This window comes from Aedes aegypti, chromosome 2 (assembly GCF_002204515.2).
Source record: "Aedes aegypti strain LVP_AGWG chromosome 2, AaegL5.0 Primary Assembly, whole genome shotgun sequence".
NCBI classification, from domain to species: Eukaryota; Metazoa; Arthropoda; class Insecta; order Diptera; family Culicidae; genus Aedes; species Aedes aegypti.
In genome coordinates, this window is record NC_035108.1 from 449582963 (window position 1) to 449595407 (window position 12445).

General features: G+C 35.0%; 1 protein-coding gene across 4 annotated transcripts in view; it reads left to right on the forward strand.

The window, feature by feature from the left end:
* LOC5575526 (beta-1,4-glucuronyltransferase 1) overlaps positions 1 to 12445 on the forward strand; it is a 339501-nt gene that overhangs the window by 294263 nt on the left and 32793 nt on the right. For all 4 annotated transcript variants that reach the window (XM_021848017.1, XM_021848019.1, XM_021848020.1 and 1 more), the window contains one exon: positions 1555 to 1856. The gene's annotated coding sequence lies outside the window, so the exon portion shown is untranslated. The remainder of the gene's footprint in view (positions 1 to 1554; positions 1857 to 12445) is intronic.

The following is a 12445-nucleotide window of genomic DNA, read 5'->3' on the forward strand; positions in this document are numbered from 1 at the left end:
ATGTAATATTTAAAATGATACTAATGAAGATAATAAATCTTCGAGCTGTTTAGTGGAATACCTATAAGTAGATGAAAAACCGAATTTAGTACACAGCTAAAAATATGTTGTAAATTTAAGTTTATTTTCATGCTCATATTTGGAGCATCAAAATAAACCTAAATTTCAACGACCAATCCAGCATTTTTCAATTGAATTCACTTTAAATTTACACGATCATGTAATATTTAATTATTTTTAGTTGAAAATTGAATGCATATTCGTTTAAATTTACATGATGCTGTTATACCACACGAAATTGATTTATTTTTACAGTAGACTTCGGTTTACATCACAATGAAAATTAAATATTTTTTCTGTGTACTATACCATCCACTAGAGTTTGTATCCTTTGACAGATACGCGTATTTTGACCTCAACTGTCTTCAGTGTCGTGTACTACACAAGTCGAATCTAGACACTGAAGCTGACCTTACAGTTAAGGTCGCGATAAGCGTATCTGCCAAAGGATACATACTCTTGTGGAATTAAATGGTATACACTCTTAAAAATAATGAAAATTACTGTGGACGTAATTCTGGTTATGACTGAATGACACATGATGTAATTGATGGAACGACACAAAGATGTGTCCATGAAGATTTATTGAACAAAAAATGTAATTTTACATGCTAAAGGACACGAAAACGATACAACTGTGATCGACATTTCCCGAATCATACACAAACGTGTTTTAAATTCGACACAAATTTATGTCATTCGGCTCGCTTCTTTTATGTGCATCCTAAAAGACGTAAATCACATGATTTTTTCGTAGTGTGTAGAACTAAATTCGGTTTTTCATCTACTTACTAATAAAGGCACTAATGAGGAATGACCAAAACAATGAACAATCAATTACACCGATACTTTGAGTTCCTTTTCTGCATTTCATAACGCTTCAACCTTTGCTCGCATTTCGCACCTTTTTCCAAACGCAGACAGAGTCGTCAATCACCTCCGTCATAACCATGCTAATAAAGTCGGCCGCTAATAAACCACCATTAATCAGCTTGTCGCTCATAATGAGATAATCCTGAGCTCAGTTTTCCGCGTCGTTTGTCGCACTCGGCAGTTTCTCCTTCATTTTTCATTATTACCTACATTGCATTATGAAATCTACGCGGCGCATGACCAAGGAAGAGGTGCGCACCCTCCCCAAGGGTACACGTGTCCATCGCATAAAAATCAGCCCACGGGTCACGATGGTTCCATTTGCTCTACGAAGCGGTCATAAATCACTGGCAACTTTGGCAATGAAAATCCTCAATTTAAGGTGATAATAAATTCATTCAGTTTTGTTACAACAGCGCCATTAGCGTTCTACTACTAATATTTCTATTCAATTGACCCATGAAACGATATGGAAGTGAAGCACAAGACATCTTACTGTTCGATTTTTGTCCTATGGGTGGCACCACTGTTCGGGTGGCGCTCTCTCCCAGTAGTTAGCATTATTATGTACCTGATGATATGACACTAATGGCCATCTCGTTACCTCTCTTTCTTCTTCAGATTCTTCAGCGATCTTCACCAACAACTGCCAGCCTGCAACTGCAACCTAGACTGACGACGGGTGTGTTATCAACATCTTCATCAACATCATAATCATCATCATCGACTGCAGTAACAGCAGTAGCAGTGAAGAGTTGCACCAGGGATGACATCGCCTCATTGCCATTGGGTGATTGCCTAGGACGGAAACGGAACGGAACGGATTAGATGCCAACGTCGCCGGGACGAAACCGATGCGCCCTCGAAGGGCCTCCATTCCGCTCCAAGCTAATCGGCGAGGCTAAGGATCTCGTCCGTTGGTGGTAAGTGTCCAAGGCTAAATATATGAGAACACATTCCTTTGTTTGCTTGCTGTCAACTTGTAGCTACAGTGTTGGGCAATACATTTGCCACTTTTTCGATTTTATGCAGAATGGAAAACTTTAAAGGGGTCAGTTTCAACTTATTCATGGACCAATGAACAAAATTTTAACAAAACTTCAGACAAAACTTGAACTTTAACATGTGAATTTCACTTATTTTCTTTCACGAGTTCAAATGCAATACACTAAAATGTTTTTTTTTATGTGTTCATAATTCCCATAACCTTACAAAATATATGGTAAATTTGATAATAACTTCGACTATCTTGTACATTTTGATGAAACGAACAAATTTACTGACGACATTTCTGTAAAGGTCTTTCTTATTTGGAGATTTTGAACTAGTGAATGGAAAATTACTCAAGAAAATATATTTAAACTCCAGTTAAATCTGAGGTCTAGCTTACCAAAGTTGATTTTTTTGTATGGAAAATTGAAAAACTTGTAGATGTCTTGTCCAATACTGTTGATACCGGAAGTGCAAATATTTTCCCCCATACGAAACGCATCGAATTGCATTTGGAGTGGACTGTGGCAGGTGCTCTCGAGTAGGCACGGTTTCAATCAACTTAAGTGCATAGCAAATACCGATACCAATGTGGGGGAAACTCCGCGAATTTGTTTGAGAGGAGGGTTGAGTGTGGCCTCGTATGTCCCTGGTTTAATTTTTACCAACAATGCTCTCATAAAATTTGGAGGAGGGTTGTTAAAACCCGAGACACTTCAACGGAATCTTCTACGACGTTTTAAACATTAATTGTTTGGCGTCGGTTCTACACGACACATAATACTTGGACCTTTTATTTATCTTTTCAGCAACAACCAATCTGCGAGGCTAGTGAAATTGGGCCTGTTTTTCAGGATTTTGATTAAGCAGTCTTTCTCGATTTTAAAACGCTATTTTCTGATTGATTTCTATCAGTATTACTGGAACATTCAAATTAAACCTATTACCGAATTAAAAAACCAGAGTAGACAATTGTCACCGTCAAATGGAAAAAGTCGGCGTCGAAACTTAAAGAAGCATTGTTATTGTCACTCAACCAGCGTAGGATGACGATATGCCGCAGACATCCGATCACATAGGCTCGGCATCATGACAAACAAATACGATTCCTTCGTTATAGGCGACTCTACGTTTGGGAGCACTAAGCCGACTAAAAATATGAATCGTTTCTTCGACATATTAAGAGCATTTTTTTGAAAACAAAATAAAACAAAAACAAAACAACAAAACACGTCTGGAATTAAACTAACAATCTCTGAATCGTCAACTCCACACGCTTACCAACAGAGCTATTGTAGAATCATGAGGAGAGTTGGTTCATTTCCCAATACAAGCAATTATTATAAATATTAAACGCCTTGTGAGTAAGGGTAGCAATCGGAGTGAATCTCGTTGACGATTTTGGATTGAAGTTAGTTGTGCATTCTTTCGTCGATGACGAGACGACGACCTGCCAGCGGTATTGACAATTCGAGTGACAATTAGAAGTTCGGCAGTCAAAACTTCGGCGAAGTTCGGCGTCGGCATTCTAATTTCATGCTTCGCCGACGCATACGGATTGCCTTTGTCGGCGTAGCACTTCGGTAGAATTCCGACGCCGAATGCACAATATTATACTGGATGACGATGTCTTTTTTTTATAACGATTCTGATAATTGTCTACCCTGTTAAAAACCGTTCGTTAAGTAGGTTATCGTCCGTATTTCGACAGTTTATAATCAGCAGGACTCGATCTATGCAAAAACGTTTGGAAGGGATTTTTTGCAAATCTTTCTCTGTTTACTGTCTTTAATTCCAATAAGATTAGAGCCTGTTCTTGAGCTCAGTGTTCTTATGGGCAGGTATTGCAGAATCCGTTCTTAGAGCTGTAGCAGAAGATGATAACCAGACTCACATGATGTGCTGTGGAGCATGATTGTTACAGAGAGTGATAAGTGAGAGATACTCTCAATTCTCTTAAATTTCAATCCCTGCTTATGGGTTTAGGGACACAAAAAGTTGGAAACCAAAATTTCGACTCATTTATTCTTTCGGGAGAGAATTATTCTGTCATTACTTTCCAATACTTTCCTTTCGACGTTTCTAGACGATTTGTCCATTCGACATCTTGAGCTTTTAACGTCTTTAAAACTCGACATTTTGTCACTGAACCATTCTTATGAGCACTAACACAGTTCTAAACTGGATCTTTCTTTGCTAATTGACTTCACTTGCTTAAAACAATGTCCTGTATTTTTCGTATTAGGAGTTGAAAACACTTCTTCGAAAACTTGACCAGGCATTTTCAAGGAATATATAAAGAATGCCTTCAAACACTACTTTAGGGATTCTTAACGTTAATCTTCCAGTTATTTCTCAACCCGTTAACGCCCAGCGTCCTCAATTGAGGACAATGATTTGCGCAAATAACTCTCTATTTGAAACTGTTTGCATAAAACCAAAATTCAAAGCAATGACATGTGATTTTATTGACATCAATTTGACTGAAGCCCCCCTACTTCAGTAAAATTGATGTCAATAAAATCACATGTCATTGCTTTGAATTCTGTAGCCTTGAGGTTACGCTTTCGCTTCATAAGTGGAAGGTCATGGGTTCGATTCCCAAACCTCGACAAAAAAAACCCGTCCAGCCACCAGAAGACGCCTCTCGGAGGACCGTGCTTTGGGGAGCACATCCATCCTTCGTCAGTATCAGATGGTGACTGAGACAAACTGACCCTCTTCGCAGGCAGCTAGCCTCACTAACAGCAGAGCTCTCTCCTACCTGCTCGGTGTGAGAGTAAAAGAGTAGGAGAGAGTGAAACTAGATGTAAATATAGATAAGTTGAAAATAGATCTGTATCGGTCAAGAAGCTACAAGATCAACTGAGTCCGGCACAGTAGTGGCCACGAGCACAGAGTGCCTTGAATAAAAAAAAAAATGATTGAGTTGCAGAGCAATGACATGTAGTTCTTAGTAATAAATTTGATTGTACAAAAACAGTGATTGTATTTGAGCAATAAAATTAATTTTTAAATACACCTAAAATTTATTTTTCTTAAAAAACTACAAGAAGCCCATGTTTTGAACTTATTGGCTTATAAATCGAAATTCAAAGCGATTGCATATGTATTTTTTTGAATACATATATTTGCTAATGAAAGTTTAGTTAACATGTTTGGAGTAAAATTTAAATTTTAGATAACACTCAAAATTTATTTTGCTAAAAATATGAGAAAACCCTTATTGTTTTAATTTATTTGCTATCAAATCCAAACTTGAAGCGATGACATTCAATTTTTTTCGACACGAATTTCATACTAGAAGTCTAGAAAATATGCTTAAGCCGAAATAGACATTTTGGAAAACACGCAAAATTTCTTTTTACCTAAAAACTACTTAAAATCTTTTTTGTTTTAAACTGTTTGCCTATAAATCAAAATGTATGATAATTACATCTATTTTTTTCGACAATTCATCGATTGTTGAAGTCTAGGCAAACCGTTAGAGCAGAAATGAAGCTTTTTGTTAACACTTATTTTTTTACCTAAAGAGCTACTATAAACTTAAGGTTTGGCCTGTTAGTCTGTAAATCAAAATGTGAAGCAATGATGTGTTGTTTTTTTGACAATGATTTGCTTCTAGATGTCAAGTGAACATGTTTGAGCAAGAATTAAATTTTATATAAGACACAAAATTTATTCTACTTAAAAAAAACTAGGAAACATCCTATTATTTAACCTTTATTCACTTTAAATCGAAATTCAAAGCGATTGCATTTTTTTTTTGAATACATATATTTGCTAATGAAAGTTTAGTTAACATGTTTGGAGTAAAATTTAAATTTAAGATAACACTCAAAATTTATTTTGCTAAAAATATGAGACATCCTATTATTTAACCTTTATTCACTTTAAATCAAAACTCAGAGCGATGACATGTTGTTTTTTGACGTTAGTTTGTTTGCTTAAGATGTTTGGATAGAAATTAACGAATTCAGGAGTCATCATTCAATTTTGGTTTAAAAACAAACAGTTACGAGAATAGTTTTTTTCGTTATTCTAGTAAAATAAATTCAGGTATAATGAAAACATTCTTTTTCAAACTATAAATTTTCAATGGACTTTTATATGCTGATTGATATAAAAATTACTAGTCTTTGTTTTATTTATTCAATTGGATGACATCAACAGAAAAAATAAACAGATCCCAATGATGTATAACTCGTTCTAGTTTGACAATTATGGCCAGTAATAAACTAAAACTCAATCCACGACAAAAATACAAATACAATTTCATTATTTGGCAAGAAATGAAAAAAAATGTCGGGCAGCGTGGAAGTCGAAAAAAATGTTTTTAATTTTTGATTAGCAATCAAAAAGGTCAAAAATTGCTTGTTTTAGTTTTTAACTTAAACCAATTTTCAAAACACTCTAAAAATTTTATTTCCTGGCCAAATAAATTCACCAAACAAGATGTCATCGCATTAAATTTTGATTTATTGTCAAACAGCATAAAAATATGGGATTTTCGTCATTTTTTTGAAATCAATTTAGAGTGTTATCAAAAAATCATTGCACAAATATATTCAAAATACTTCAGCAACCATGTTTTATTTGAGAAATCCATTAGTTATTGCTTTAAAACTTGCTTTTATAGGCAAACATTGATAAAAAAAATTTTTTTTTTCGTAGTTTTTTAACTCATAGATATTTTTAGGGGTAATCAATAAATACTATTTCTGCTTAAAAATGTTGGCTGGGCTTCTACAATCAAATTCATGTAGAAAAAAAACTAAATGTCACCGGGTCAAGTTTCGATTTTTAGGAAAAAAAAGATTTAAAAATAGGAGTTTCCAAGGTTTCTTGGGTAAAACAAATTTTGAGTGTAATAAAAAATTTCTATTTCAAGCCAAACATGTAAATTGTGGTTCCGGAACCAAGAAATCCAAGAAATATTGTTACATTGCATAATTTGTGCCACAAATCCTCTCAGATTATACTAAGAAATAATCTTTCGTTATAATACTTAGGGTGTACCATATTTTCAAATAAATTTTAAATGGATATTGGAATTGGATAGTTTCTTATACCAATGCTGCAAAAATTTTGAAAATCGCTCAGAAAACGACGGAGATATGCATTGTTAAAGTTGAACTTTTAACTTTTTCTGTACCTTTTGTTGTAAGATTAAGTTATCTCCCTTAGTTATGTAAGCTTAAGAGTTGAACTTTCCAACGGAAAATTTTTTTTTCAACGCTTACTGTTATTCAAAGGACCAACTAGCGGTCGTGATGAACAGATTTAAAACTGACCATCCTCGATATTCCAACTCTTCTGAAGTCGATCGTCCGAGAGATCCACGGACATATGAGATAAATGAGAAAGACGATTCATCATGAGCAGGCAAACGAACGAATTTAGTGTTAGATAAACCGCAGAACGGTTAAGATTGTATGTTTTTGATTGAATAAAGTTATTACTATTAAAACTTGTTACACCCAATAATTTATCGTGTTACAAGCCTATCGTTCAAGCCGATTTTCCGGAGGAAAGAGACGTTTGATAATATCAATCCCGTCTAGCACTGCGAGAGTGTGCTCTCACGAGATCTGCAGCACCGAATTTATATTATCACCAGTAACGAGAAGTTGGCTTCCATATGATATGATCGGATGGATCTTGGCTTTTCGTTAGAATAATGATCAACAATTATAGCAGCTCACGAAATCTGTTTCTCGCTGATAAAGGCGGCAACTAATTGTCGGGAAGCTTGAAAAATGCCTGTTTTCGTCCCTTTTTTCGCGATAATTTCATTCATTGTTCTGATCGGATATCGATAACACACTTTTAAGATTTTTTTTTTCGATCCTCACCATAGACTTTATTTTTTTTGCTGTGTTTATTTTAAGGGAACGTCACTATTGATAACAATTTCGGGATATGAGCACAATTGTGGGATACCTTGGGCGTTAACGGGTTAAGGTATCCCATGTTATAGAGGCATCATTTTCCAACAACAAATTATTGAAATATCAATAACTATTTTGATTTTAGCAAGTTTTGCATAATTTTCTCACAAGTTTTCAAAAGACAAAAAACTTTTTTTTAGAATCTGTGTCGAATTTGATCATTCATCTGGATTCAGAGAAATTCCGGAATTTCTTAGGGGACCAACGCGTAGCCATAACTCACGTAAATATTTCAAGATACGGATTTTTTTCTCTTGTACGATTATTCGCTTTTCAAAACATTACTTTGATGAGAAATAAAATAAATGGGAAAATAAAGCAATATTGTGCAACGGTTTTTAAGAAATGAATATTTAGTATATTTCTAGCAGACGAAAACGATTTTTTCAGAAAAGTTCTTTATTATGTAACATAGTGTAGCCCAAATCTTCATTATTTCGGTGTATTATGCCTAATGTCTGTTATGCCAATCGTACATTATGCCTAACGTTTGTTACGCCTATCGCATTTATGCTTATCGTACTCATGCCTATCGTTCGTATGCCTAAAGTCGTGCACCCGTTCGCATCTTTCATGTGACTTTCTCCACCATTTGATAAACAAAACTAAACTTCTGTCATGCTTGAGCAAATGTTGTTAGATAATTTTATTTTCTACAGAAGCTTTAGCAGAATTTTCGTCAAAAATTGTTTTTGAAACAATGTCTCCATAAGAAATTTCTTTCATGGACTGATTTTCGATCATTTTTTGGCAAATGGTACAATTATCCGAATATTACAAAAATTAGCTTGTCGTAAAATATGGTTTCTAACCTTTGGCCCACAGGTTGTAGGGGAATTAGGGGCATAATGGACACGTTAAGCAAATGTTCGTTTTTAGACCATAAAGGTGAAATGTTTTTAATTTACCCACAGCTAGTTTTCAAGTTTGATGTTAGTATTTTCATGCATGATGATAGAAATCATATCATATGTCAGAAAAGCGAGATAGAAAATTTTGTCAAAAACAAGGCTGGTAAAAAAGTATCGGGGCGAAATGAACACTTGCATGAAATTTAGTGATTCCAATATATTTAATGACTGTCAATCCTACCAAAATGTAAAAGGGCTCTCCCTCAATCATAACATCTAAAAAGAACCTTTCTGGGTTCGTTACTTTTCTCAAAAATGAGATTCTATTAAAAACTGAGAAAAAATTTAAGTCAAATTTTGAAGGACAATTGAAGCAAAATATAAACTTTTATACCTTCAAACATTTCAAAAGCATTACAGATTTAATGCAGTGTATGAACTTTTGATGAAGTATGCATATTCTCAGATATTGAAGGGGTGTCCATTTCGTCCCGTATGTTCATTATGCCCCTAATCCCCCTACAAAAGTAAAGTTTGTCTGCCCTAAACCGATCCGATCATTTATTCATCAAATTGCGATACGGGAATCTTGAACTTTCAAATGATATTTTGGGTGCCTAATACTTCTTTCTAAATATTTCAAATCATAGAACACGAAGTAAATTGAACATAAAATATGATGGTAATAAAAAAAATCCCCTCGAGAAATCCCAAAAGGAATAAAGTATGGAGAAATTTTCAAATTAATTCGAAGATGTACACTCCCGTGCAAAAGTTTGGGTTCACCCCCTCAAAAACATGCAAAAGTATTTTGTCCATATCTCTGTGATTACACGTCCAATTGAAACTTTTTAAGCCGCATTCGAAAGGCAAAGAGTTATTCTTACTTTTCTTACTTCGTATGTATTTTTCCAAAAACATTTTTTCAATTTTGTATACTAAATTTTTACTTGAAGTTGTGACATTTTTCAAAAAACACACTGAAAAATCATATCTAATTTCCTCAGCATTGGGTCGACCAAAATTTTAAATCAAAATGTCATTAGAATCGTAATCTTATATTCTTTTAAGAGACCCCACGAAATTTTGGCGGAAAAATCTGGAAAGTATTCAAAATCAATGAAACAGTCAGTCAAGTCATCGTGCAAAAGTTTGGGTTCACCCCTCAGTATGATGCAAATCGTGCAAAAGTTTGGGTTCACCTGAGCCACACGCACATCATTTTTGTCAATATCTCTGCCATTTTTCAACCGATTTTAATAGTTTAAAGCTTTTTTGAGCGCAAATAATGGCGCGTACATGATTGGTTTGAGATTTCACAGATTTAAGTAAGTTCAGGTAAACCCAAACTTTTGCACGATACACCATACTGAGGGGTGAACCCAAACTTTTGCACGATGACTTTACTGACTGGTTTATTTATTTTGAATACTTTTCAGATTTTTCCGCAAAAAATTCATGAGTGCTCTTCAAAGAATATAAGATTACGATTCTAAAGACACCTTGTTTTAAAATTTTGATCGATCCAATGCTGAGGCAATTAGTAATGTTTTTTCAGTGTGTTTTTTGAAAAATGTCACAACTTTAAATACATATTTAGTATACAAAGTTCAAAGAATGTTTTTGGAAAAATACATACGAAGTAAGAATAACTCTTTGCCTTTCGAATGCGGCTTAAAGAGTTTGAATTGGACGTGTAATCACAGAGATATGGACTGAACACTTTTGCATGTTTTTTAGGGGGTGAACCCAAACTTATGCACGGGAGTGTATGTTCTTTCCTGAGGTTGCTTACTCCCAGTGAGGGAGTGGTAGAAAATAGTTGAACGCTCACTTGGGGTCTGTCCTAATCCTTCAGTTCATTCTTTCCCAACTACAAGGTGACTGTGAGAATGCTAAGTAACAAATGAATATTTGAATCTAATTTTACGCTCCGTGAGCCTTCAGCAGTTTCAGCGAGAAACATCAAACAGCCCAAATGTGCTGAGCGCTTCGTTCGTCCACCGTCATATTTCTGATTATTAATTTATTCACATTTGAACAAAGCTTGGCAGTGCTTTTTATGACCATCTCACCGGTCAGTGCCATCTGTTCTGTTTTATTTTTCAGAAAATTTTCAAGCTACTCCTCGATCCAAAGGTTATTATTTAACTCTTTCTTCATCTTTTTCCTAACCGTAACGTTTGCTTCATAATAAAAAGGCACGATTGTGTGTCCATCTCTTTGAACCATAATGAACATGTGACTAGCATGAGACGATGAATCTTGTGTCTTCAACCGAAACGCATCGCCTGCTAGCTATAATTTAAATTATTCTTAAAATCTGCAACCAATTTGGTCAGTTATGACAAATAAATTTCTAAAGAGTGAGCATTAATGGCGGGAAACACACCTCTTGACGAATGTATTCAATATGAGAGTCAGCGTAATTTGTACCGAGCGACGACATTTGCATAGGCGCTATCTTCCCTAATTAAAAAGCTTTAAATCTATCGGATATGGCGTGAATGACTTCAAAGTAGTAAACAATGGTATGGATTGAACTTTCAGAAATAATCAAAATATATATAAACGCCCGCAGTCAACATACTGAAACCCAGTTGCAAAAAAAGTGAGGCACACTGTTGTTTTAGTCTACTGAACAAACCTACTGTTGCCATTTGCATTTATGTGGATAAACACTCTTGTTCGTAATGAAGTAAACTTCAATATTTACTCACATGTTACACCGCACTTATTTGTTAAACTGTAGCGAATGAACAAGCAAACATGGTGATGTAGTCGGTTGGGTTAAACATACTTACATGCACAATATTTGCAAATGCTTCATTAAATTAGCCGTATTCAATGACTCCGCTTGTTAGCCGCCTATATATATAGCAGATGCAATTCAAAGATAGATTTCTATGAAATGAAAACACAGATCAAATTTACCACATTTGTTATACAAAGGAGAAAATCTGGACAATTGATGGGTTTCAAACATTTGTAATTTTTCAACATTGCAATGCATATATTAAGGATATGTTGTTCGACACATGTAGTTGAAATATGTAGACAGAAATTCTAAATAGTATAAAGGGACCAATGAAATTATTGACGTAGGACAAGATATTGAGATGTCGAATATTGAGATTTGAAGAGTCGACTGTACCAGCAAAATTTTTCTCAAAGCGGTTTCAATAAAAATCTGTGGACAATTTAGAGAGATCTTTTGAAGTCTGGAGAAATTGTAGTTGGAATTTGCGTAAAATTACTGGAAGGTTCCCTGCAAAAGTTAATGACGGTAGTAGGCATTGCAGAATTCGTTCTCAATTGATTTCGAAGATGATCAAAGCAAGCCAAGAAAAACATTACATCTGCAGGGTTGGGAAAAAATCTGAAATTCACTCTACAGTAGCCAAACAAAGCCAATCACAGTCAGCGAAGCCAGTGAAACTCACGCCCATCGCTGCTGTAGGCAAAATGCCTAGAAAATCGTAAAACACCCGTTGCTAAGGGCAACCCAAAACTACTGTAGAAATTTGTTCTATTTCCCGCTGCATTTCCCGCATTTAGAGCCGTCAATGACACTAATGATTTAGAAAATTCGTGCACCCAACAGAGGCTACTTGATGAGATTCACGTTTTTAAACTACTGTACTGGAAGAGCCACGTGATTTTCGCGAAAATTCAAGCCTACTACTATTACCATTCCCAGCACTGCACATCTGTATCAGT